The sequence below is a fragment of the Grus americana genome, chromosome 5, assembly GCF_028858705.1.
Source record: "Grus americana isolate bGruAme1 chromosome 5, bGruAme1.mat, whole genome shotgun sequence".
NCBI lineage: Eukaryota > Metazoa > Chordata > Aves > Gruiformes > Gruidae > Grus > Grus americana.
In genome coordinates this window covers 56,931,153-56,955,201 of record NC_072856.1, presented here as the reverse complement: position 1 = coordinate 56,955,201, position 24,049 = coordinate 56,931,153, and the positions used below count along the sequence as shown (strand labels likewise).

The window sequence follows — 24,049 nt, the reverse complement described above, 5'->3', positions numbered from 1 at the left end:
TTATGTTTGGCTTGTTTGTTTGCTAGTTTGATAAGATTGATAAAGAGCCTGGATGAGATTTTGGAAGCATTGGATGAAAGTGCAGGTCTGCCCCACAGAGCATCACCTGTTAGCTCCATGGGCTCTCAGGGCAGGCTCGCTCTGGCATGCTCAGCAGTTTTGAAGAGGTGCAACTTGGCTTCCCCCCGTTCCCGCGCTCTGCTTCAGAAACAGGAGGTTGGTTTGTTTGTAGAGATGAGATAGCTCTCAAACGGACGCTGTACGCACAGTTTTGTTCAGCCTAGTCATTAGTTAGAAACAAGCTCCAAATTGTGAAATTGTGCCAAGCCTCTGTGACAGTTTGTATTCAAGAAAAGTTTCTCCTGTTGTCTAGTAGTGATCAGGCATTAAAATAGTAATATTGGAATGCCTTTAAAATGGAGATTTTTTTCCTCTTTTGAAACCAACAAGACCAAATATTTGACTTCTAGAAGGAGTAGTTTGGCCAAGAGGGTTCAATAGGAATCAAACCAGCACCAAGCTCATTAATTGTTGTTTATAGAATTCCTTTTAATGTTCTTAATCCTCTTTTCCAACCAAAGAGGACTATTTTCTGCTTGGGGTACCCTTTCCCTTCCTCCAAGCACAGAGGTGGGGCTGGAGCCCCGGAGGTTGGCTCCGACTGGTGTCAGCAGTGGATGTGTTTACCAGACAACCGTGTTTTCAGCTCCCAGAGCTTTTGGTGGTCCTGGTGGGACCAAGGAGTGCTGGTCCTTTTTTTTTTTTTGTGTGTGATTTATGGCAAGTCCTTATGCTCCAAGAGATCTGAGGGTATGCAGCACCGATCAATGCAGTTCTCAAGTTCATGGATTTGCCATGTGCGGTTCTGTTGTTACAGCTGTGTGTCTCCACGCACAGCTGGAGATGTTCTGGCCACCTCACCCGGTAGACAGGGATTGCTGGTTTCAAGGGTGATCCAGTCACCAGATGTTGCGGGGTACAGCAAGCATCTTTAAATGTTTGTTTGTTTGTTTTCCTCTCTCTCTTAGTGCTGTGTAAATCAGAAGTATCTGGTTTGTAAATCTGCAGATAGTTTCTGCTCCTGGTGACTTTATTTTCATCAAGCATTGATTGCTCTGCACAGAGGCCTGGAGAGCACTTGGCAGATACTGAATGTGCTGCTACTGTTTTGGGACAGAAGGGCTTTGCAGTTTTGGTTTGTGAACCTTAGACCACATCCCTTTTAGGTATCAACAGCTGACTAGGACGAAGCCAGTTGAGTTAATTCCTGTTAATCCAGGCTCCGGTGCATATGGGACACCACCATGACCTCAGAGCTGTCCCTTAAACTGAATATGAGGCACCGTGAAGTTCTTTGCAGGGGATTCAAGTCACCCCTGTCTGCATGAAGAGGAAGGTCTCTGCTTGCAGAGGTCAATCCTCATTGCCATCCTCAAACGCTGTGTGTGGGATGGCGCCCAGCAGCATGATTTGGAGGGGACTGAGAGCTGAGTCTCATCTCTCACGTAGGGTAAGTGTAGGGAGGGGTGGTAGAGCATCTATACGTGTATATGTGTCCATGTGTGCCTCTGCACCCTTTCTCCTGTATGAAAAGGAGGAGTATGGGCTCAAGCAGTTCAGCATGACCTTAGGTTTTAGTGACTCTGGTTTTGGGGTACCTGTGGAAGATGGGCTCTGTGGGAAAGCACTCAAGCTAGTTCTTTGCTGCAAACCTGCGCGGCTTCATTTCTGAGGGTGGGACAGATATGATCAGCACATTTAAAGCTAATAATCCTTGTAAAGATGCAAACAAGCCTGATCTCTCCACTTAGGTAGTGAAGCTGTAAAATGACTTGAATAGTTGTCATTCTCAGATAGCATCGGTATTCAGCAAGGCCGTTTCCCTGACTGTGCCTTTGGAAATGCCTCTCAATACATATGCAAATGCGAAGCTTATCAGGCCCCTTTTTTGACTGACAGCAAGAAGTCTGGGAGGGAGGCTTGCCTGGGACCGAGCTGCAATTCTGTTAAGCTTGTGACAATGTGGAAGAGCAGGGCGGGTGAACGTGAAAAACAAACCCAGGAGTGAAGTGGGTAGTGGAGCTGTCACGGAGCAGGCCTGGCAGCGAGCATCCTTCCACGTCTCCTGGTGCTGTCTCTGCCTTCCGTGCATGCAGCTTAGATCTCAGCCTTTTTATATTCTTTTTTCCTGATGATTTCTTTTCCCCTGGGATAAAACTGAAGGGAGGAAGAGGAGATTGTGTGGCCTTTCATTTTTAGGGTGCAGACTTCAGTCTGGTTTGCTGTTGTCTCGTGTCTTTAAAACACTTTAAAAAAACTGGGTATCTAATCGGATAAAGCAGAAACTGCCCGTCCAGCTCAACCAATTCAGCAATGAACGGCCCTCGTATACTTTCTTACAGGGGGTGGAGGGGATCTCAAATGGATGCAGGGCAGAATTTAGCATCTATAATAAGAATGCAGCAGAAGCCTTGGACAACTGGTGACATAGTGAGCTGTTTGCTAGAGCACTTTGGCATATGGAAAAGCTGGAAAGTCCTGAAATGTGCTGCCCCTGCTAGTGGTATCAGTGGGGCTTTGTGTGGTACTCTGCTTTTCTGGGTATTAAGCAGGACTGCTTCACTTGTTTAACGCTTTTCTAAAGGAATCAAGAGTATGGTGGCTGTTAAACACTTCTAGGGAAGCTTTTTCATGAAATCTTAGTGAGCAAAGGTGGATTAAATATTTGTCATTTTCTCTTCAGCAATCCTTTGGAAGTGAGTTGGTGAACCAGGGCTTGATTTATTGGCCCCAGTGACCTGCCCCAATGTGAGGTGATGAACTCTAGTTTTGTAACATGAATTCAGTATAAATGGTATGAGTTTAAAAAACAGAAAACCAAACCAACCTGTGATCCACCTTCCCTTCACTTTTCTGAAGTCTGTTTACTTTTATAAACTGGCTTTTTGGAAGCTGATATGTGGAACCTGATGATTAATTATCTGCTCATGAAAGATAAGGTAATAAGTATAACTGATAGTGTGAAAATGGCTAATATTAGATCACACATGTAGTCTTATGCAGCTCTGGATATTCTGCTGAGAGCCAAGAGGAAGTCTGCTCGGTCTGAAAGTAAATGGTGTTTCCATTCTCCATGTGTGAGCTGAGAGCTGGGCTGCGGGACAGGGGCATCTCCAAGCTATGTGATGGGAACTGGCCAGTTGCATCCATGTTGAGTGGTATGCCACAGTTCCCAAAAATCTACCCACAGATCCAGGACAGAAATGGAGGCACAGTTGCTGTGTTGTGCTTGTGAGTGCTTTGGCTTTCCTTTCTATGCACAGCAGGAGTCTCTGTGTGTGTACGTAGTCTTTCTGCCTGTCAAGCTCTAGGCAAACGTGTTGGAGCGATGGCCATTGCTACTGCCTGGTTCCTGCCAGAATAAAGTTTCTGAAAGAAACTGAATTAAAAAAAAAGAGACAGCCACACTTGGTGATATTAACATGACCTGGGGGAATGGAAAAGCCTTCAGGTACCATAGGATATGTCCCTGGGCTGTGAGGTATGTGGGAACATTGGGAGGAGTGACTCAAAGCTCCCTGAGGCCAGGGCAATGGCTTCCACTGGTTTTAGCCTTATCTAGATCTGACTGGGACAACTGTTTATCCATCTGCAAGCCTGGAGGCATACAGACTTACTAGCTGGTGATGTGCCTGGGACAAAATCCTGGCAGGCAAAGCTTTCAGGCTTTAATTCCCCCCCATCCCTCAAATGAATGTTGTTGTTAGAACTTCTCCTTCACCTTCCACTGAAGCTGTTTGCTCTGGGTTCCCAAAATGGGCATTTGCTTTATTCCAGTTGGGTAAAATGTTAATGCATTTCTTTATCAACGTGAACAGTGGCTTTGTTTTGGATTTTTTTAAAATTATTAAAAACATCAACACCTAAAAAGTGGTCAGAGAGGCCCAGAAGAAAGCCGTGGATATGGCAGATGGCCTGTAGTAGCAGAAACATTAATCTATGGCCTCTTGCTGTTGTCTACTCCAACGGAAGAAGAATGGTTTCTTTGGGTGAGGGGGTGGGAAGATCTCTGCTTCTATTGATTCCCACTTGTAAATGTCCACATATTTACCTAGAGGGTACGATATATTACAGTTAAAATGGTGGCAAAGAGAAATGGCTGTTCCCTGTGGGTTGGTATTGATCGGACGTGCAGCTACCCTATACTTATTTCTCCTCTTCTTCACACGCCCGTTAGGCCAAAGTCCTTTGTTTTCATTAGTGTATTTATAATCAATATACATATTATTTACTGTGACGTATTAATGAGGCCTTTGAGATGAGAATATGCAGGGGCAGAAGCAAAGGGTGAGGTTCATCCCATTTAATTTGAGCTATCTCCAATATAGACTTTTAACAGTTGTGTCCCCTTGGGCTTCCTTTATCTGCCCTGTGGAGAAAGGCACTTTGGTGTCATGATTTATTATCAACCGTGTCTGCTTTAGAGGGAGAAGAGTTGTACGCTAATCATGCTCTTTCTCTCTGCTGATGGGAAGGCAGCCTGGATGGCTAGTTCACATGCAGCCATCTAAAGTCAGGCGAGATCAGTCCTATTCAAGGTGTTGTGGTGACCATTGTCCGCTCTTCCAGTGCAGCTGTGCTAGCCCTGGTAAAAGAGAGGAAATCGCCTTTCTCAGTAGCGGTCAGATGTCACCCCTTGCAGTCTCCACACTGCCTGGGCACAGCAGCCTGGCTCAGAGAAAGCCCAGTTCTCTGTGATGGAGACCCCTCAGACCTCAGTGGCCCCTGCCGTGCTTAAGCAGAGGTTCGGCTACTTGACCAATTAATATCTTTCTTATATGAAAAGCACTTTTCATCCTCTGAACATTGCTTTAACTTTTCTTTTTTTTGAAACTGTTGTATTTAACCTGTCGACATTTTTGGTGCTGTAGGCTGCTGTGTACGAGTTCCTTGTGATTAAGCCAGGAAACTTGCCCTGGGCTGGTACGCTAGATGTAAGACCTCTGTAGAAACACCTGTTTCCATCTCTTCTCTAAGTTCAATGAGTTCTGCTAATAGGCTTATCAATGCTGGGGTCTCAGACACCAAGGGTACTGCTTGAGTTTCTTATAGCCAGTAGTCGTTGGTCACTTGTCCAAGGGGCTTCGGTGGAGTGCTCAACTTGAGGCATCTTTGTCATTGCCTGCTCCTGCCTTCTTGATGGGATGCTGCCTGTGTGCCAGCCCACTAGGATTGCAAACTTCAGGGTGGCTAGTGTCCCTGAAAACAAGGCTCAAGACACTTAAACTGAAATTGAGCCATATCTCGAAATATATTCTCCATTGTAGTGCATTCAAATTTGTTTTCCTCTTTCAATTTTTTATAGAGGTATCTTGTTCTCAGCTGTCCTGTTGAAGGAAAAAACTTGTATTGATTAAAAGGCAATTTTCTATGGGCCTTTGATGGAATTATCCACTTACACTTGTCAAAAGCAATCAAAATAAGGGGAATAAACTGTGTTGGTTACATGTAAATGATTTGGTTCTCTGGAGGCATTTCATCAAATAAAGCTGAGGATCAAATTAAATGGTGATCTAATTAAGTGGCAGGCATGGGAACCCAAAATGCAGCCTTGGCAGGTGTTGCACGGTGTGTGTGTGTGTGGAGATGAGGGGCATGAACACTAACAGAAGCATTGCATCTGAAAGCTTGAGGGTTAATGCTTTTGTGGGGACAAGGCTGACCACATCCACGCAACCTGGGTGATACTGGAGGTCCACCCTGGGAGGCATTGGGCTTTTTATCTGCCCCAGCATGGCTGTGGCCTTGCTTGCATCTCACACAGACATATCCATGGCAGGGTCTGCTGGTGGTGTCCCCTCAGGCTGGCCCTGCGGCATGCTTCTGCATTGGGACTGCCCTTTGGAGATGCTCTGGGAGCACAAGGATGGACAATGGCTGATCTCACTGGTAGGTGAGATGGAGGTGAGGTGCTTAAACTGGCAAAAATGGCTGGTATACATCTGAAGGTGTGGAGTGAGGCAAATGAAAAAATTATAAGCCCATTTAACATACACTTAAAATGCTTGGCCGCAGGAAGGCTGAAGTCCTTTCTGCGCTCACAATCAGGCCTTAATGCATCCCGCTGCAAAACACACGACGTTGCTCGTGTGGAAGAGGGAAGGTTTGGGGGCTGCACATCCAGTTTTCCTGCGAATTAGCAGCGACTGGCTGGGTTTGCTTCTGCATTCTGTATTTTTAACCTGACTTTTTGTCTGCCAGCCAGAATTCATCCTGCCCTGTCGCCAAATGTCATCATCCCCTTGTGGTTAACTTGCTGCAATTCATGAAACACTTGGCTGCCATAAATAGTTATGTGCAGAGGTTCCTCTGTACACGGAGCGGGCAGAAATTCGCAGGCAGCGCTGCTAGGCACTCGCACACTAACATGTCCACCAAGAGAAAGTTGACCCACTTCTGCAAATAGATAACTCCTGGCAGAAAAAGTAACACTGTCTCAGAGAATCTGTCTTCCCCATGCCTACTGAATTGTGAAGCAAAAAGCAAGCCAGTTCCATCTTCTGAATCAACAGCGATGTGAGCACAGTAGTCCCCATTGAAACGAGAGTGTGTATATCAGCCCTTGATCTGAGGGCTTAAAATGGCCACAATTCATTTGTGATTTTTTTTTTTCAATATAATGAGCGCTTTTGTTAGTGAATGAGGTGTGTAGAGTTCAGGACTCAGCTGCTCTTAGGCATTAGGAAACATTTATCACCATGGCAATTGAATGAAGGCTGCTGTACAGGTTATTTTGAACGCTTTTCTAGTGACTCATGTCTGGGCTGAGACCATTTATCCCAGGTTACTTCAGTCCTCGTGCATACAGGTGTATATATATATATACTCTACCTTCCCATAAATTGCTTCTTGCCTTGCTACTTGCCCCTCTCAGGAAGCTCGTTGCTTGTACTGACTTCTTACATCTCTGAGCAATGGTGGTGCCAAGTGTTCACTTTGCTCGGAGACTCTCCTGTAAAGGGTCTTTGTGAAAGATAGTTCTTGTGAAATAGATTACAGGTTATAATAAATCGTTGGATTTGAGACTTCAGGGATCTTGCAGGGAGATTGAAGTGATCCTAAATCTGATATGAATGAGCTCATCATCTGCATGGGCTTCTTCCTCAGGCTTGTAGGATGGGATGTCTCCTGTTTGCCTGGGGTGGCTGTGGTGGGAGAGGGCTGTACTGTCTGTAGCAGAGGGAGCACCCGTGGGGAGTGCCAGGCTTATGGCATCAGGGCTTTGGCCAGCTGTAACTGCAGTCGCAGGGGTGACACGCTAGCTGTCTTGTGCGGCTGTGTCAACCCCGGCTTGCTGGCAGAGTTAGTTCAATCAAAGCTGGAGCGCTCTGAAAAGCCCTTCAGACGTTGCCCCATCCCCCAGGTCTGTGCAGGGACACTCAGCACTGCATGCTGCTGCCTTTCCCCCCATTGCATCCCCAAACTTCTCTGCTGCTGGGGTTTCATTCACGTGCAGGGGAGTCAGCGGCATTTGAATGTTTGTGGGAGATGCAGGATGTGTGTAGAGCGAATGGATGGAGTGGTGCTCAGGCTGGGACGCAAGAAGAGATACTTTGCTGCTGGTACAAACTGCTTCCAGGGCAGTAGGATGCTCCAGGGCTGCCTATGCCTGGGGGGTGGACAGCCGTGTCGGACCTACCCCTGCCTTCCCAGGACAACGAAATGTCCTGTGCTGAGAGCCCCGCTTCGGTGCGGGGAGAGCTGCGGAGCAGGCGCTGCCCTGTCTTCTCGCTGCAGAAAACACATGGAGAGGAAAGGAGCAGGCAAAAGGACCACGCAAAGTAGAGCAGTAAAGCCAAACCATTATTTCAGAAAAGAAGAAAAAGTCAGCCTTACAGCATTTTCAGTCCCCAAAGCTTAATATTTCTATGGAAACCAATGCAGCAGGAGGCTTGCTGTCAGTCTCTGATCTAGTGGGGTTGACTAGCTTTAAAAAATGTTTGTCCTTCCTCACATCTTCCATCCTGGATCATCTGAAGACAGGTTGCTGTGTATTACAAATGCAAGGTTAAAACCTGCATTCCTGGTTTCTGACTCTCCATTAAGTGCTAAGCAGTCTCTAGAGGGTTGTCATCCATCTTTCATCTGCAGTTTTTTACTTGCTAAGGTACATTTCATTCACTCTGTGACACTTATTGATAATGCCTTGTCCTATAAACGCCACTCCTGTGACACTGTGCTCCTTGAAGGATGGCTGTGACTTTGTATCAGGCCATGGCCCATTTAGTGGTGTGGTACATCTCAGTGCCCAGGGAAGTTACTGCGGGGACACTGTTCGACTTGAATGGAATTAAGTCTTGGACTCTTTACACTTGCTTTAGTCTTTTACTCAAAGGAGATCCATAATGCCTTTAATCTCCAACAATGGACATAATCTGGCCTATTTAGCTAACAGTCTGCTTAATTTTTGTGTAGCCAGAGGACTACCCCTGGTTACATATGTGCAACTATTTACTGTTGTCATGTTGCTGTTTTCCCTGGTTTCCCCCCATTTTTGTTTTTAGTAGGATCTACTAGAAATGGCTCCAGGACAACCTACATAAAAGTCCACTGTTTTATACCAGAGTAGCATTGTCAGATGCTAGCAGCGTATCAGTAATAAAAAATAACTCATTTTGGTTGATGCTGAATCTTTTTCAGCTCTTAACAAAGGTGTTAAGAAAATCTTATTTTTATGTACACTCTTAAAGCACTTTTGTGATGTACAGTATTCTTTTGTCTTCCTGGTTTCCTTTTCTTCTCTCCCTTACTGGGGTTTGCAGTCTCATATTTATATATTTCCCAGCAGCTGAATATAACTTTGATCTATGCTTTGGATCTGTGGAGCTTTTAATCCCTTTCCGCTGAGTTAAAAGCTTGTTTGCTGTTGAGTGTGATACATAGTTATAGGTTATATGATCTTCACCAGTGGCTTGTGCATCACACAAAGATGGCATATTGTGAAAAACTCTGATAAGATGTCCCCTTGCTCATTTTCCTCATTGCAACTCAAACCCAGCACGGGAGTGAGTCAATTCTTTGCCCCTGTGCAGACTGCTGATACACCTGTCCTTTGCTGTTACATATACCTATATTTCAATTATTCATTCATTTCTGTGTGATGTTTACTTTAGAGGCTACGAACCAGTTGAGTATTTCAGCCAGTGCAGCAAGCTTTCTGTCTCCCCAGTCTGATAACATTTTCATCCTCTTAACTGCTTGTTACACTTCTTAAAAGATGGGGATCAGTTTTTAAAGCCTGTGCATTTATTCCTCTTTGATGTCTTGAAACACGATAATATACGTCTTTTTGTGGAGATCATCTCTTCTGGAGTGGCTGCAGGTTCCACTTCAGGGAAGATAATGATTTCTGCAGCTCAATCCTCCAGGCCATGTGGATGTAGCTGCACGTGTGTGACTGTATTCATCCATCTTCTGAAAGTCTTTCTTTTTGAGTTTTTGGTGTAGCTCTCTGGATTCTGAACAGTTTATTTGGAAGTCTCCCATGCTTGTCTCCTGGCCTCTGGTAACAAAATGCAGTCCTCTTTTTACGAGGTCAGTTAAGACTGTCTTGTTTTAGGTGTAAGCTTTAAAATAACAAAAGGATGGATGGTTCTGCAATTTACAGCACTGAATTGGGACTCAGATTTGGTGCGCTTTCTCATTGTAACATGGCTTTCTGATATAGTCTTAGGTAAATGACATGATCTGTGGTTCTCCTTTTATACAATCAGCATAATATATTTCCTTTGTCTTCTCCAAGTTGGTTTGTTGGGTCATTTATAACATGTTCGTACAGTACTCAACAAAATTAGACCCTTACCTCAGATGGAGCCGCTAACCATTGCTATGATACCAGTGATAACAAACAAAGTTTTACAGTTATAATGAGCTAGCAAGGAAGGAGCAGCCTTTATGGTAACTGAAAATCCAGACTTTTCTAATTCCCAATTTTGGCGTTGCTTCAAATCCTGTTTCAACTTTACTGGGATAAAAGCACTTTATGTGTTAGGGTGCTTCTTTCTGTATTGTATATACTTCTTGGGACTGCAGGATGATGCAGTATAGACAGTCTCCGGCCAACTGTCAAAAATAGAAACTTGTCAAATAATAATTCTTCTCCCAAATGAGAAGACAAGGAGCAAAATAAGACAAAGAGCGAGCAGTGTTTGCCTCTCCACAAATGCAGAAAGATGCTGCTGCTGTCACAGCAACAGGTTAGCTTGATATCTTTCAGAGTGGAGACAGCATTTGTTGTTATTGTAGCTCATCCCATCTGCATTGCCCAATCGAGTATCGTATTATATATGTGTATTTAACATGCTGTTAATCTGGCAGCCTAGTGCAACTTCAGCTGAGGTGAAGAACCACAACTGTGAAGCAGACAGGTCCTTGTTGTCACGTTGCTCCCCGTGTCACTGCAAAGCAGTGGCGTCTTTGCCGTCATTGCTGAAGACACCTTTCCTCTTTCCAATTAAATTCTTACCTGATCCCTTGATTGCTTTATTTCTGACGCTGGTAATTTGGTAACTCCTAACAAGCCCTGACTGAAAAGTCATCAAAGTCACTCTTGGGTGTGAACCCAATGTTTCTTAACCACCTTCGGCTTTTATTCCCATTTGCGTAGTGAAATTTGTAGGGAGGATCTATTTGTCAGTGTATCACCGAATCATTAGGAGGGTGACAAGACCGCAGTAACTCTTCCTAGGCAATTATCTATGAAAGGTTGTCAGTATGAGTAGTATGGGAAGTTAAAAGCCTTAATTTTCATTTGGAATTGAAACCCTAATGACTTTCCACTCCCACAGCTCATAAAAACCTTGTTTCAGCCTCAAGTTGACCAAGAAAAAGGGGGGGTCTTTTATTGCAGACTTTTTTGTGCAGGATTTTTATGAAAAAGCAGATTTATGAGTCACTGTTCTTTGTATAAAAGATAATTACTGGAGTACGAACCTCAGAGAAGTGACATTTTATGACTTCGCCGCTAGCCACGCAGTGTGAGCTTTTGCTTTCTCTCTTTTCAATTAGTTAAGTTAAACATCATCTTGGTTTGAAAGGACTAATTATATTCCTGTTTGTTGTTTGCCTTGTACACTAAATGTTTTCTATATGTAAGGCTAAGCAGTGGGGAGGGAAAGAGAAAGGATCGCCCCAAATGAATGCTATTTAATTATTTAAAATGATGGGTGTAGATCCTGTGGGGTTAAGTGGATTGTTGTATTTAGCCACATCCATCACTTGCATCGTAGTGAGGAAGAGAAACTGGATCACGCAAATCCTTTTGTTAATCCTAGGAACATAATTAAGTTCCTCCGGAAATTTGTTCTTTAAAAACACATTCCTCTAAACAGCAATGTTGTTTAATCCATGCTTAAATGTAAAGCTATGTGTTTATCCACTTCTGTGTGTTTTGTTTTTTTTTTCCTGTAAGTAAAAGGAGCATTTTGTAATACAATAGCATCTGCTGCCTCACGCAAGTGTGAGCTGAGGGTAGGTGTGTACGGAGAGGTGGCACGTGCAGGTCATGGTCCTGCTTTGGCTCTGCAGTGGCAGGTCAAGAGTTTGCACAACAGCAAGCGATCCGGAGCATCTCTGTATTTGGAGATCCACCTGAGATACCTGAAGGGCATCTTCTGTTTAAAGGACAGGTGCTCAGCATTTTCAGAGTATTAAGTATTCTGAATGTGATTCAGACTTTGCTCTTGGAAGTATCTGAGGTGACTAGCTAATTTTCTTGGCCATGGGGCTGCGTACTTGAGAAAGTGTCATTGCAGAGTTGTAAATGCTCTCTGTCCATGACAGCGTAGGTCCAATAAGCTTTCTGATCCCACAGCTGTGGAGACAGGTCTGCTTGGAGTCTTGCAAGATGAGGAATGGATCACGTAAACAGCAGCTGATGCAGTCAGTTCTTGGAGAGGCGTCTATTTTTCCTTTCAGCTCGTTACAGCATTTTGGCCAGGTTGGACAGGGAAGGTTTCCGATGGAAAATCTGCTGTCCTGTCCTTTCATTTTGCCTTATTCGGATAAAAGTTAGAGGGCTGTCCTTTTTCATTTTTTTTATTTGGCAGTTCAAAGCGAAGCAAATGCAATATTTTTGGAAAAGGCTTGGAACTGGCCCTGTAAAAGGAATGTTATCTAAAGGGTAAAACTCCTTGACTGTGTAACATTTAAGGATGGCGATATCTGGATTTGACCTTTTGTTTTTAAATGAGAGATTTCATATCTGGATGTAAACCAAAACCATATCAAACATAAAGGGACAGGGTGAATAATCATCATGGCAAGGGGCTGGAACTAGATGATCTTTGAGGTCTCTTCCAACCCAAACCATTCCATGAGGCTCGTTCTGTCAAAACCAACATCTGTAGAGCTGGAGGGAAGGGATGGGCAGCATGGAGCGCGTGGCCTGGCGCGGGGGGCTATGGAGGTGCTGACCTCCTGGATCTGCTGCAGGAGGGTAGAGAGTAAGAGGGCAGTTGCGGGAGAACTTCTGTCAAGCTCTGATGAAGCTCTCAAGCAACCCTTGCGCTGAGCTGGGGGGGAGATGTCCTCACGGTGGGTGAGGGATGAGCAGCAAGAGTTGCCTGCCTAGCTCAGGATGGAGTTGGAGACCACTGCAAAGGGGTGCGGCAGTAGCCCAAAGGAGGAGGTGGAGCAAATGAGTCCAAAGATGTGGTTTGGGAGCTAGCTGTTATTTTTAACAGCCGATTTCATTGAACTGGATTGGACTCCCTCCAGCACAGCATTGATGATGGTGCCTGGAGCTATAAAGATTGTATTTTGATCAGCAAGTCAAAAGCAAGTCTACCACTAGTTATGAATACATTTTCAGAATTGCAAGCAAAGGAGATCCCAGAATAATAATGGGGAGAAAAAGTTGCCTGAAGGAACCGGTTTCCTCAATAAATGCAGGAGGAGGTATAGACCTGAACTTTGCACTCTTTCCCATCTGAGCTTTTTAAAAATGTGCAAACAGATCTTGTACCTGAGTTTTGAACCTGTTGAAATCCTGAGTAGACATAATGCAAGATGGCAGGAAAACCAATAATGATGCAGTTTTGAAAATACAAATGGTTCAGTTGTAGATGTAGGGGATAAATGAGGAAAAAAAGTGTGTGTGTGTCCTGTGCTGTATGTCATTGACCCAGTTGGTTATTCAATGATGAAGTCTGATCTGTATGTTTTGAATGACAGATCTGGGTTCTGAAGTGCTTATGATTAGATTAAGACAGTGTAGTAAACCTTAATGGTGCATGAAAAGCTACTGCTGGATTTGCAGTAATACGTACTTTTCTGCCTTAGAACAGCATGAATAATACTTTATGGTTGTATAACTCCTTCCAGACAAGGAGTCTAGGAGTGCTTTGTAAACGCTAGTGAGTTTGGCCTCATAGCATATTTATAAGACTGAGAAGTAGCATTATAACCCTTTTTTATAGTTAGGATATTGACTGGCCTAAGTATGCAAAGAGCAGGCAACAGAGCTTTCATCTTCCGACCCTCAGTCCTGGGCATTATCTGCAGGACTTGGTAGGCTTTCTAAGTGTGTCTGAGGCATGCTCAGAAATTTACTGCAGATTCAGTCCAGAAAAAGGGTTGTTTTTTGCAAACCTCTGGGTATCCTTTGTAAAGCAAAAAGTATTGTAATTTCTTCCTTGCCTTTTCGTTCTACAGCAACAGAGATTGCAGCTAATCCTCTGCTGGAATGAAATCAGTTTGGGCATTATGAATATCGTTTCCTTGCCCAGAACAAAGAGGCTAAGCTAATGTGAATGAAAACTCCTGTTATCTTTACATGGGAGTTGCAGGTGGGTAAGGAATGTGAGGTCAGCCGGGATTGGGAGCAGATAATTGCCTGTGTCAAAGGGCAGTGAGAGTGATGCCTGTGAAAAACGCCTTGCAAAGTAGGTGGGGTCAGGCACCGTGATGGGCACACAGAGATTTTTTTTTCTCTAGCAGCTTCTTCAGATGTTCATCCCAGAATGTCTTCGTTATTTGTACAGGTTTATGTAGTGGGATGTTCTGCAACGTGACCATCATGTGGATTATAGATGAATTTTATAAATATTTTGTACGTGAATTCAGTGTTTTGTGACAACTGCCAGAAAGACAGCTCTAGAGGGACAAGTCCCTCTTTAGCTGTAGGATAAGCGTATGCAAACAGACATTTCACATACTGCTTTCACATTCCTAACCTGAAAAGCTGCTTCCAGATCTCAGTGCGTTTTCATGGACTAGAGATCAGTGAGGATCCCAACAAGAAGTCTGTAAACTTCTAGATGTGGAGATGGTGATCTTCATGATGTGGCCATGCATCTGCTAGCAGAATTGTTTGTTAGAATGAGCAGCATTTGTGGTCTCAGATCATAGAATCAAAGAATAGTTTGGGTTGGAAGGGGTCTTTAAAGATCATCTAGTACAACCGCCTTGCAGTGAGGAGGGACATCTTCAGGTTGCTCAAAGCCCCATCCAACCTGACCTTGAACACTTCCAGGGAGGGGGCATCTACCACCTCTCTGGGCAACCTGTTCCAGTGTTTCACCACTCTCATTGTAAAAAATCTCTTCCTCGTATCTAGTCTAAATCTACTCTCTTTTAGTTTAAAACGATTACCCCTTTTCCTATCCCAACAGGCCCTGCTAAAAAGTCTGTCCCCATCTTTCTTATAAGCCCCCTTTAAGTATTGAAAGGCTGCAATAAGGTCTGCCTGGAGCCTTTTCTTCAGGCTGAACAACCCCAACTCTCTCAGCCTGTCTTCATAGGAGAGGTGCTCCAGCCTCCGATCATCTTTGTGGCCCAACAGCTCCATGTCTTTCTTGTACTGGGGACCCCAGAGCTGGACACAGTACTGCAGGTGGGATCTCATGAGAGCGGAGTAGGTGGGGAGAATCCCCTCCCTTGACCTGCTGGCCGTGCTTCTTTTGCTGCAGCTCAGGATAATGTTGGCTTTCTGGGCTGTCAGTGCACATTGCCAGCTCTAGTCCAGCTTTTCATCCACAAATATTCCCTCTCGGCCCAAGGTGGTCAACCCAGGAGACTAAGGGGCTCCTGAAGCTGTTTTTCAAGCTTCAGGTTGAGAGGGATGGTGACTGTAGTGGAAGTTCAGTGGTGAAGATTGGAAACAGAACAACATACCTGTATTTTGTACAGTAGTTTTATTAGAAAAGACTTGGGGAGTTTCCTAGGAAGATTTACATGTGGTTGATTATTATTTTGTTGGCACGATGGAAATTGCAGTAATAAGCTAGTTGGCACTTGAAAAAGGTGTGGATTTTCTTTTGTTTTCAGAGGCAACTGGTTTGTTTACTCTCTGTCTTTCCACATGTAGATCAGACTCATCTCAGATTTTGAGATGCTACCACACTGAAGAAGGCCATTTTTCATAGGCTTTTTACATCCAGTTAGCTGAGTTATACCAAGGGTGAATTTGGCTTGCAGTCTTCTGCTATGCGAGTTATGACCATGTGAACATAAAGAGGGTTGTTTGATTTCTGGCCAATTGATGCTAAACATATGAATGGCAGCTGGGGTCATAAGCAGAAGGAAAGAAAGATTTGAAGTGTGTGGTAATGTACATTACCCAAACAATTTCAGGAAGACAATCTCTGGGACATCAGTATTCCCTTCTACCATGACATCCGCAGACCCAGAGGTATTAGAGCTGTATTACACCGTGTGTTCTGGCACTGAAATTGTGTTCAGTTTATTGCTGCACTTCAGGCCTGTGTCTCACTGAATTAAATGGCATTAAAGCAGTAGGCAGCTCTATGTGACTGGCCCGTGTTTTCAGTCTGATTCTGGTATATTAAATGCTATATTGGCATGTGACCTCTTTCCTTATCTGGCTACTTCTGGAATGCAACCTAGCCTTAGCTCTTCAGCACAGAACAAAAGCTTTTCTGAAAGGCTGTTTGCTCATGGCTACAAATAACAAACTTCAGGTGATTAGCAAGAGGTTTTGGCAAGTCATGCAGATACACAGGGTATTTCAGTATATGACGTGGCATCCTTGCAGAGCCGGGAGCTGGAGCATCCTGTAGAGAGGCTCTTAGTTGACTGTGCCGTGCTTAATCTTTCTAATACAGCCCATAATGTGTAGTGAAAGATCTAGATAATGCAAGAAAACAGTTATTTATCTGGGATTAGCCTACATAAAACATTTACACTGAGCAGAAACTAGGCCAGAATACCATTCTTTTGTAAATGGTGATGATGAATTGCGACCTGATCCAAAGTCCTTTGAAGTCAAAAAAGCCTTTGTAGTTCCTTCGGTGAATGGACTTTGGATCCTGGACTTTGGTTTAGTGGACTCTTTGGACCCCTGGACTTTGGCTTAGTACTACAGTCTATGCCTATCAGTGTTCTTGTTGCAAAGAGGAAAGTCTTAGTTTAAAAAGAAAAAAAAAACTTCAGCCCCCCTAAGTACCCAAGCAAGCATACCAAATAAGCAGAGTGCAATTAATACCATATTTGTAACAAACTCTCAGGTCGGCTAGTTATCAATTCCTCCTTATGAAGAATAGCCTGCCTGCTTTTCCGAATCTCCGCTCTGCTAGCGGTGCACAAGGCATTTTCCTGATGATTTATTATGGTAGGAGCTACAGAGTAATCCGTAGTAAATAGATTTATACATGTGACGCTCTATTGAATGGGAGATTTATACTTGGCTATTCCATTGCTGCTTATTACCATATGATGTTTCATTGAATGCAATTATATGTCTGCCTCTACTCTTTAAAGTTTAGAAAGGTTTCAGAATATTACTATCTTCTTCTGCTCAGCAGAGCCTCGCAAAGAGGCACTTTCCAACGTGACGGATGGGGTTTGCGGGTGGCTTTGTCCCTGGTAGGCCTGGTTGTGTGAAGGAAGCTGGGTTTTAGCTGTTTGCAAGACTCATAGTACTGTTATGCTGAAGGTGTTTTAGAAGTTGAGCTTAACTTTGCCAGCTGCCTGAGCTCTCACAAAGTTTGTCACTGCAGAACTGACCTGGTCTTATAGGCTGTTAGTTGGGAAGATCCTTGTAACTCCTACAGGTCTCAGAGGATGTGTAGGTCTTTCCTCTTGATGAAGTTAGCGTAACATGTTCATGACACCAGCTGAAGATCAGAATATTTTCTCTGACACTAGGAGAATGATTTAGATTTTTATTAGCTGGTAATTTTCACATAGTTTATTTGGTGCAGATTCATTGCCGCTATCCGCTGTGTTTTTAATCAGAAAACATTCTCATGAAACTAAAATAATTTCTTTCCCCCTTTGGAAATCAATATGATGTAAAAACTTTTCAAAGCAGTGGCTTAAAGCAATGGGATCTGCTAGGTATTTTACTTAGTATAGATATTTTGGGAGACACCTGACTGCACTGAAGTCTGTGGCAAAACTCCCCTTGGCTTTGGAAGGACTGGGATTTCACTTATTTTCCATTTGCCCGTAACTTTTTGTTCCTGGCTAGCGCATAGCACATCTTTAATGATTTCATTTCAACGTGGCTTTTGGAAACCGTGACCCTTTTTGTCCGCGGTCAAGCCCTGTGTTGCTGCGCCCTCGTGCTCTGAGACCTCATTCATAAACATCCCTCCAAACATGGCCCTTTATCCTGTGTCCAGGGATGCGAGAGAATCCCAAACAATAGCGAGGCTGACACAAAAGCAGCCATTGTGGAGGGGGCGCCGGGGCGGGAGCGTGGAGGGGCCCACGAGCCTCGGCGGGCTGGGACCATTGTGCCCGTAATTGGATTTCTGCTGGCGGTGGCCAGCTGGTGGGAGCGGGACCTGCCGGGACAGGCATGCCCGTCGCAATAAACCTGGCAGTGATTGGAGGAGGCAGATGACCTTTAAAGTCCGTGTTGTTGAGCGAGACCTAAGACGGTACAAATGTACCAGGTTGCAACTGTATTAGTATTTAGACACAGAGATAAGCCTCAGCACATTGCCTAATCTGCAGAGCCTAATTCCAGGCATTGAAGCCAGGGATGCTGATGCAGACTGAGTGCCCGGTCGGTCTGAATGAGCCGGAGCAACTGCAGACAATAAGATACAGAGTTTCTGGATGACCTAGGTCTAGGGCAGATTCTGATCATCCTCTGCCAGTGGGGCTCCTGGGACAGGAAGGCAGGCAGTGAAAATATGGAACTGGGGAGAAAGTCATAGAATTGTTGTCATCAAACCCAGCTTAACTTCTGTGGTGGCTGATCAGAAGAGTATTTGCAGTGAGCAAGGATTGGTCCTTCCTGACAAAAATAAGATCAAGGCTACAGCCTGAAGCAACTTGTCAAGTGGAGTATTTAACAGGGAAACAAACTCTTCCATAGTTCCATTTTTCCATCTGAGGCTGTTCCTGGGTGCTCTGGAGCTATTCTGAGTTCTTCTCATATTCTTTTGGACAGGGTTCCCTTCCCTGCGGCCCAGGGTAAAGGCTTAGATGGGTTTGGCCCATGGTGATTGATCCAAACTGGATGCTTCAGGCTGTGGCTGAATCCTACTAATGTATCTGCATGAATGGTGGTGGAAAATGTTAGAGGTTGCAAGCAAAGATGAATCACTGTAGGCCAAGGGTTAAGACAGCACAGCAAGTATGATGCTGTGGTATGCTCTGTTACTGGATTTCCTCCAAGGATTGCTCTTTGAGGAGCTTTGGCTTCACAGCATGCTGCAGAGACCTGCTGCGTGGTGCCCATCCTTTAAACATAATGTGGGAGCCTCCAACTGGATCGCATACAGATCTTGGTCTGCGTTACAAATATATGCATTGAAATGTTTGGCAGATTCACTCTGCAAATCCAGGCAAGCCCATGCAACCCTAACTTTTAAATCCATGGCTTGGAAATCTGCCTCTGAGAGCCACTGCAAAATTCCTTATCCTGGACTCTCTTGGGTGGCATCTGCCTTGTCTTCAGACCCACCTAGACAACTACACAAATATGATCTAAGAAACCAGCTTGCTAATAGCCATACCCTCTTAACTCTGTCGATCAGAGGAGCTCTTTCTGACCTTTATTTGGTCAAAATGGTATTAAACTAATCCCAGTCGATCTCTGTAGTGACAGGGTGACCTATTTTTTTTTTAATCTTGTAAAATGGTGGTGTTAAAGTTACTACATCTCACTGCCTTTGCCCCTTGCCTCCAGGCAAAATCCATTTGGGATTCCTGCTTCTCTAGTTTTCTCTTAGCCCTTTGTAACTGTGTTTTGACTTGTATTTTGGAACACCTGGCTCTGTATTTGGGGGTGAAAAGGGGTGAGAAGCTTCATTTGCCGTAAGAGTAGAAGTATCACTGGGATAACATTTACCCTCAGGAGGTGGCAGGCCACAGAAATTTCCTAGAGAAACCAAAACCTTGTCCTTGTGATGTTAAATTCTCCAGTTTGTTAAGAGGTGATTTGGAGACATTAAATTCTCTGATGGTCCGTTGAGAACTGTGGAGTGAGTGACCTGGCCAAGGCCGAGCTACAGGTGAGACCTCGGTAGGTCCCAGGTCAGGGCTCCCGTCCCTGGGAGAGCACCTTGTTGGGCTACTGTATCAACTATCAACTTCCCTGCAGCTTTGCATTGTTTTCCCTTTCCCAGACCCAGCCAGGGCTTGTTGTCTGTCTGTGTTTTGCCTCCAGAGTTTTGGAGAGGAGCCACTGACTTCCCTTTCTGTTCAAGGAAGTTCTGCATTAACTAGTCCTCTGGCTAAAAAGGTGTGAATCTGAAGAGGAAGTTTCTGTTGCTTTGAGCAAATCTGGGACCGGGCCTGATTTTGTGAAGTCAACATCTGTGAACGGCAGACAGTGATACAAACTGCATGTCTGTGCCAGGTAGCACATCCAGGGCTATTTGGGCATCTTCCCTGCAGGTGTAAAATGAGTGTTACTCCACCAACCTTGTGTTTCGTGCATCACCTTCCCTCAGGGTAGGATTAAACTTGGTTCTAGGGGTGCTTGGAGGAGGTGAAGCAGGAGCCAAAGTGGGGAGAAGTTGCTCAGCCCACACCTCCGTTGCTTGTCTGCGGTGGGTGGTATGCATGAAGGTTTCCTGGGCTGATGCAAATTTTGGCTTTGCACATCTGCTGGTTTTGTCTTCTGCTTGCACCTGATGCAGCCAGAGCACGCTTGGCTCCAGAGCAATGTTACTGCTGCAGTAGACGCCTCCTATGCCACATACTTCTGCTGGAGCTGATTAGAGTAGGATTGGACCTAAAGCGTTAAGAGACGCCTAACACCTTCCACAGCAGAAGAGGGGAACTCCTCGTTTGCTCTGTTGTCTTGGATGGTGGTGGTGGTGTGACTTCTTCCCACCCACTTCCTTGACAGTAAGGACAGCACAAGCAATAGCTACTGGAGATAACTTGCATTCGCTTTGTGAGAGAGTGTACATGTCTCGGGAGCAGGCTTATTGAGCAGCGTGTTCTTCACCGCCTGTTGGCATCTCCTTTCCCTGAGCCAGCAGCGTTGCTGTCCTCTGCTGCGCAGCCTCTTACCCGCCCTGGCGATGGGGGCTCCTGGGGCGCACCGTTGGGCCGGGGAAATACTTTATTCACTAATCTCCAGACAGTGTGGCCTTAGTTAAATAAATCCATGCCTATAGGCAGCTTTCTGGGACTCATTATAATATTAATTCAGTTGAATTCCTAATTAGAGACCAGTAGTTTCGTGTGAGCATTGGAACTCTGTGTAATTTAGGGTGGAGGAATCATCCACTGAAAGCTGCTTTGGGGACAGAGGCTGAAATGAGATCAGAATCTAAAAAAAGATGTCTCTGAAATAAAACAACTATTTTAAATGTGTTATAAAGCTGGTGTATTACTTCAGGTCGGACAAGGTGTGGAATTATTCTTTTAGTTGACTTTTTGTGCAACATCAGCAAGAGTTTGAAATACTAGGGAGGACAGTTTTCAAGCCCAAGGCCAGTGTTACTTCTTTGAGTTGGGTAAGAGGACTGCTTCAGATAATTTGAATTAAGATTAAATAAAGACAGCTTTCAAGAGAGAGAGAGAATACAAAGCAAGCCCTGCCTGACACCTCAATATCTGTGAAGAAATCCCAGCAATATGCCTCCTTGACCATTCAGGATTAGACGTGTCCAGAACATAGAATCATAGAATGGTTTGGGTTGGAAGGGACCTCAAAGATCATCTAGTTCCAACCCCCCTGCCATGGGCAGGGACACCCTCCACCAGACCAGGCTGCCCAAAGCCCCATCCAACCTGGCCTTGAACACTTCCAGGGATGGGGCATCCACAACCTCTCTGGGCAACCTGTTCCAGTGCCTCACCACTCTGACAGTAAAGAATTTCTTTCCAACATCTAATCTAAATCAACCCTCCTTCAGCTTAAACCCATTACCCCTTGTCCTGTCACTACACTCCCTGATAAACAGTCCCTCCCCATCTTTCCTGTAGGCCCCTTCAGGTACTGGAAGGCCGCAATTAGATCTCCCCGGAGCCTTCTCTTCTCCAGGCTGAACAACCCCAACTCTCTCAGCCTGTCCTCACAGGAGAGGTGCTCCATCCCTCTGATCAGCTTCGTGGCCTCCTCTGGACTCTCTCCAACAGCTCGATGTCTCTCCTGTACTGGGGCCCCCAGAGCTGGACACAGTACTGCAGGTGGGGTCTCACAAGAGCGGAGTAGAGGGGCAGGATCCCCTCCCTCGACCTGCTGGTCACAGAACAAGCAGAACTATGATTAGAGCCCGTGTATTTTAATTTTGTAAATTGGAAGAAGTAATCTGTCCACACTCTGCACCGTGTCCCGGCTTAGTCTGATGGCCTCTTCTATTTGTATTGTCTCTTCGTTCAAAAGGGCTACGTTGCAAGGGTTTAGTTCAGGGAGTGTTTGTGCTTGTGGTTTTGCATTGGTTTTGCACTCGATCATTGCTCTAATGGACCTCTGGAGGAATGTGATACAATAGTTAATGCCGGCTATGTTGTTAAATAATGGCTCTTTCAGGAAGGAAGTGAAGAATAATTTATGTACAGGAAAACAGCAGGTATACGGAGAACAATCAAAATGGATAAGCTGTGATTTCATTAAAACAGTTGAGCCAGCTCCTATAGCAAAAAGCTGCTTGGGCTCTGTGATGCCTGCTGGTGCCCTCCTGTGTGCCACCAGCATTGACAGCTCCGTGAGGATGGATGCCCAGGGCTCCAGGAGCTTGGGCACACCAGAGGACATGACGGGGAGTGGGTCAAAGCCCAGGGGTTGTTCAGCCAGTGCTGAGCACCAGCAAATGCACACATCCAGCAGCCCAAATGCAATGGTCTCGTAATGCACCGTAAAAATCATGCACTTGTTGGGATTTCATGAGGGAGAGGGTGCTATCCCCTAGCTACAATTTCGGTGTGAGGGGCACTGCTGGAGCTTGTTTATGCTGGGAATGGACTATAACCTGTGACCTGCCTTTTGATTGTACCGATACACTCATTCTTGTCTAAATAGATTTCTGCAGTAGCGTACTTAATTATCTGCTGGCCACTATCAACTTTTGTTTGGATAGCCTTCCTTTTGTATTTAAACGTAAATAAATACTGATGGAGTGGATCGGGCTCCATCTGGGTTACGGGGCTGAACAGGAGGCTGTGCCGTGGCTGTGCTCCTGTGAGCTCCTCAAACAAACAGACCTTCTCAAGGGCTACCGGGAGAACTCCCCCACCGCTAATTTTAAAGTAACCTATAAATCAAAGCGTATCTCTCGCTTTCCTCCCTTTGGCATTCCACTTTTGAGGGAGGTTTACTTTTGTGGTGCACAGCCAAAATGTCAGCTTTTGATTACTCCTTGCCTTTAGTCATAGAGATGTATTATTTAAGTGTAAATACATTCGCATGAGAAGTGGTATCCTGTGTCTAAGCTGTTAGGAAGCGATCACTGTTTATCTTGTCAAAGAAACTTCTTTAGCCCTTCTGAGGGCTTCACCTGAAACCTCCCTGAGCCCCAGCCCCTCTCCCCATTTCACGCGTGTGGTGGGCCCCCCCGCGAGCCTCCCAAGCAGGGAAGACATGAAAGCAAAGAAATCCCAGCCGCATTCTTGTAAAGCAGCAGACCACCTAGGAGATGGGGCACCTGGGCACGTCGGTCAGCTGTATATTTTGAGAAGGTGGATTACCTGTGATGGGGCCGCAGTTGACATTCCCCTGTGGCGGGTGACCAGGTAATGCTATCTGGTACCTCTGGCTATGGCACTGCTATCGCTTTTCTACTAAAGTTCACATGGTAATTTTAAACCATGGGAAAACATTTTTTCTCTTTGAAGAGCACTGTTATTCCCTTGAAGTCTCCTCCCTTGTTCCCTTGCTGAGTGCATCAAGCCCTCAATCAGATCGTGGGGAGCCCACGATTCCCCCGGCGGCGTGGGAAGGGGTTACCCGTGGTGGGGATGGATGTGTGGGGCAGAGGGGGCTGGCCTCGTTTTTCTTCTGGGTTTGACTCATGTGGGCGTGCTGGTCTGTGTTTGTGGGAGCCGGGATGCAGCAGACACATTTGAATTAATCTCAGATCAAATTAACTAACATTTTAGAGGAGCATTTTTGCAAATTCACAAATTACAGTTATGTCAAGAAAATACTAATTGCCTGCAATTTTGCCTCTACCCCTTCTCACCTCTCAGCGTATCTGTGTTCCCTCACTGAATAATATTCCACCTCACTGGAAATGTAGTCAAACGCCTGCGTGTATTTCAATGGAAATGTCATTACAGTAAAAATGGTTAGTTGCTTATGTACTGCCAGGTGTTATTGGCACAGGGGGGAAATCTGCACTTTAACAGATCCTTGGCTTAATAAAGAAGTGAAAATGATGCGTGGTGTCTTAGGGTTGTGGGGTTTTTGAAAAAAACGCTATCCCTGCTCTCCTAGGAACAATGCAAATTCACTCTGAAGTACTTGCATTTCAATGGCACTGTCTTTTTTTTTTTTTTTTTCAAAATACTGGGGTGAGGGAGATCTGATAATGCAGCCCAGGGTGGAAAATCTTGATAAATTGAGCTGTTAATATAAAACAAAGAACAACACATACTGTGTTGCATTAAAAGATAA

At 45.0% G+C, this 24,049-nt stretch overlaps 1 protein-coding gene across 2 annotated transcripts in view; it reads left to right on the top strand.

Moving 5' to 3' along the window:
• Positions 1-24,049, top strand: part of CCDC85C (coiled-coil domain containing 85C) — a 116,618-nt gene that overhangs the window by 1,956 nt on the left and 90,613 nt on the right. The window lies entirely within an intron of this gene.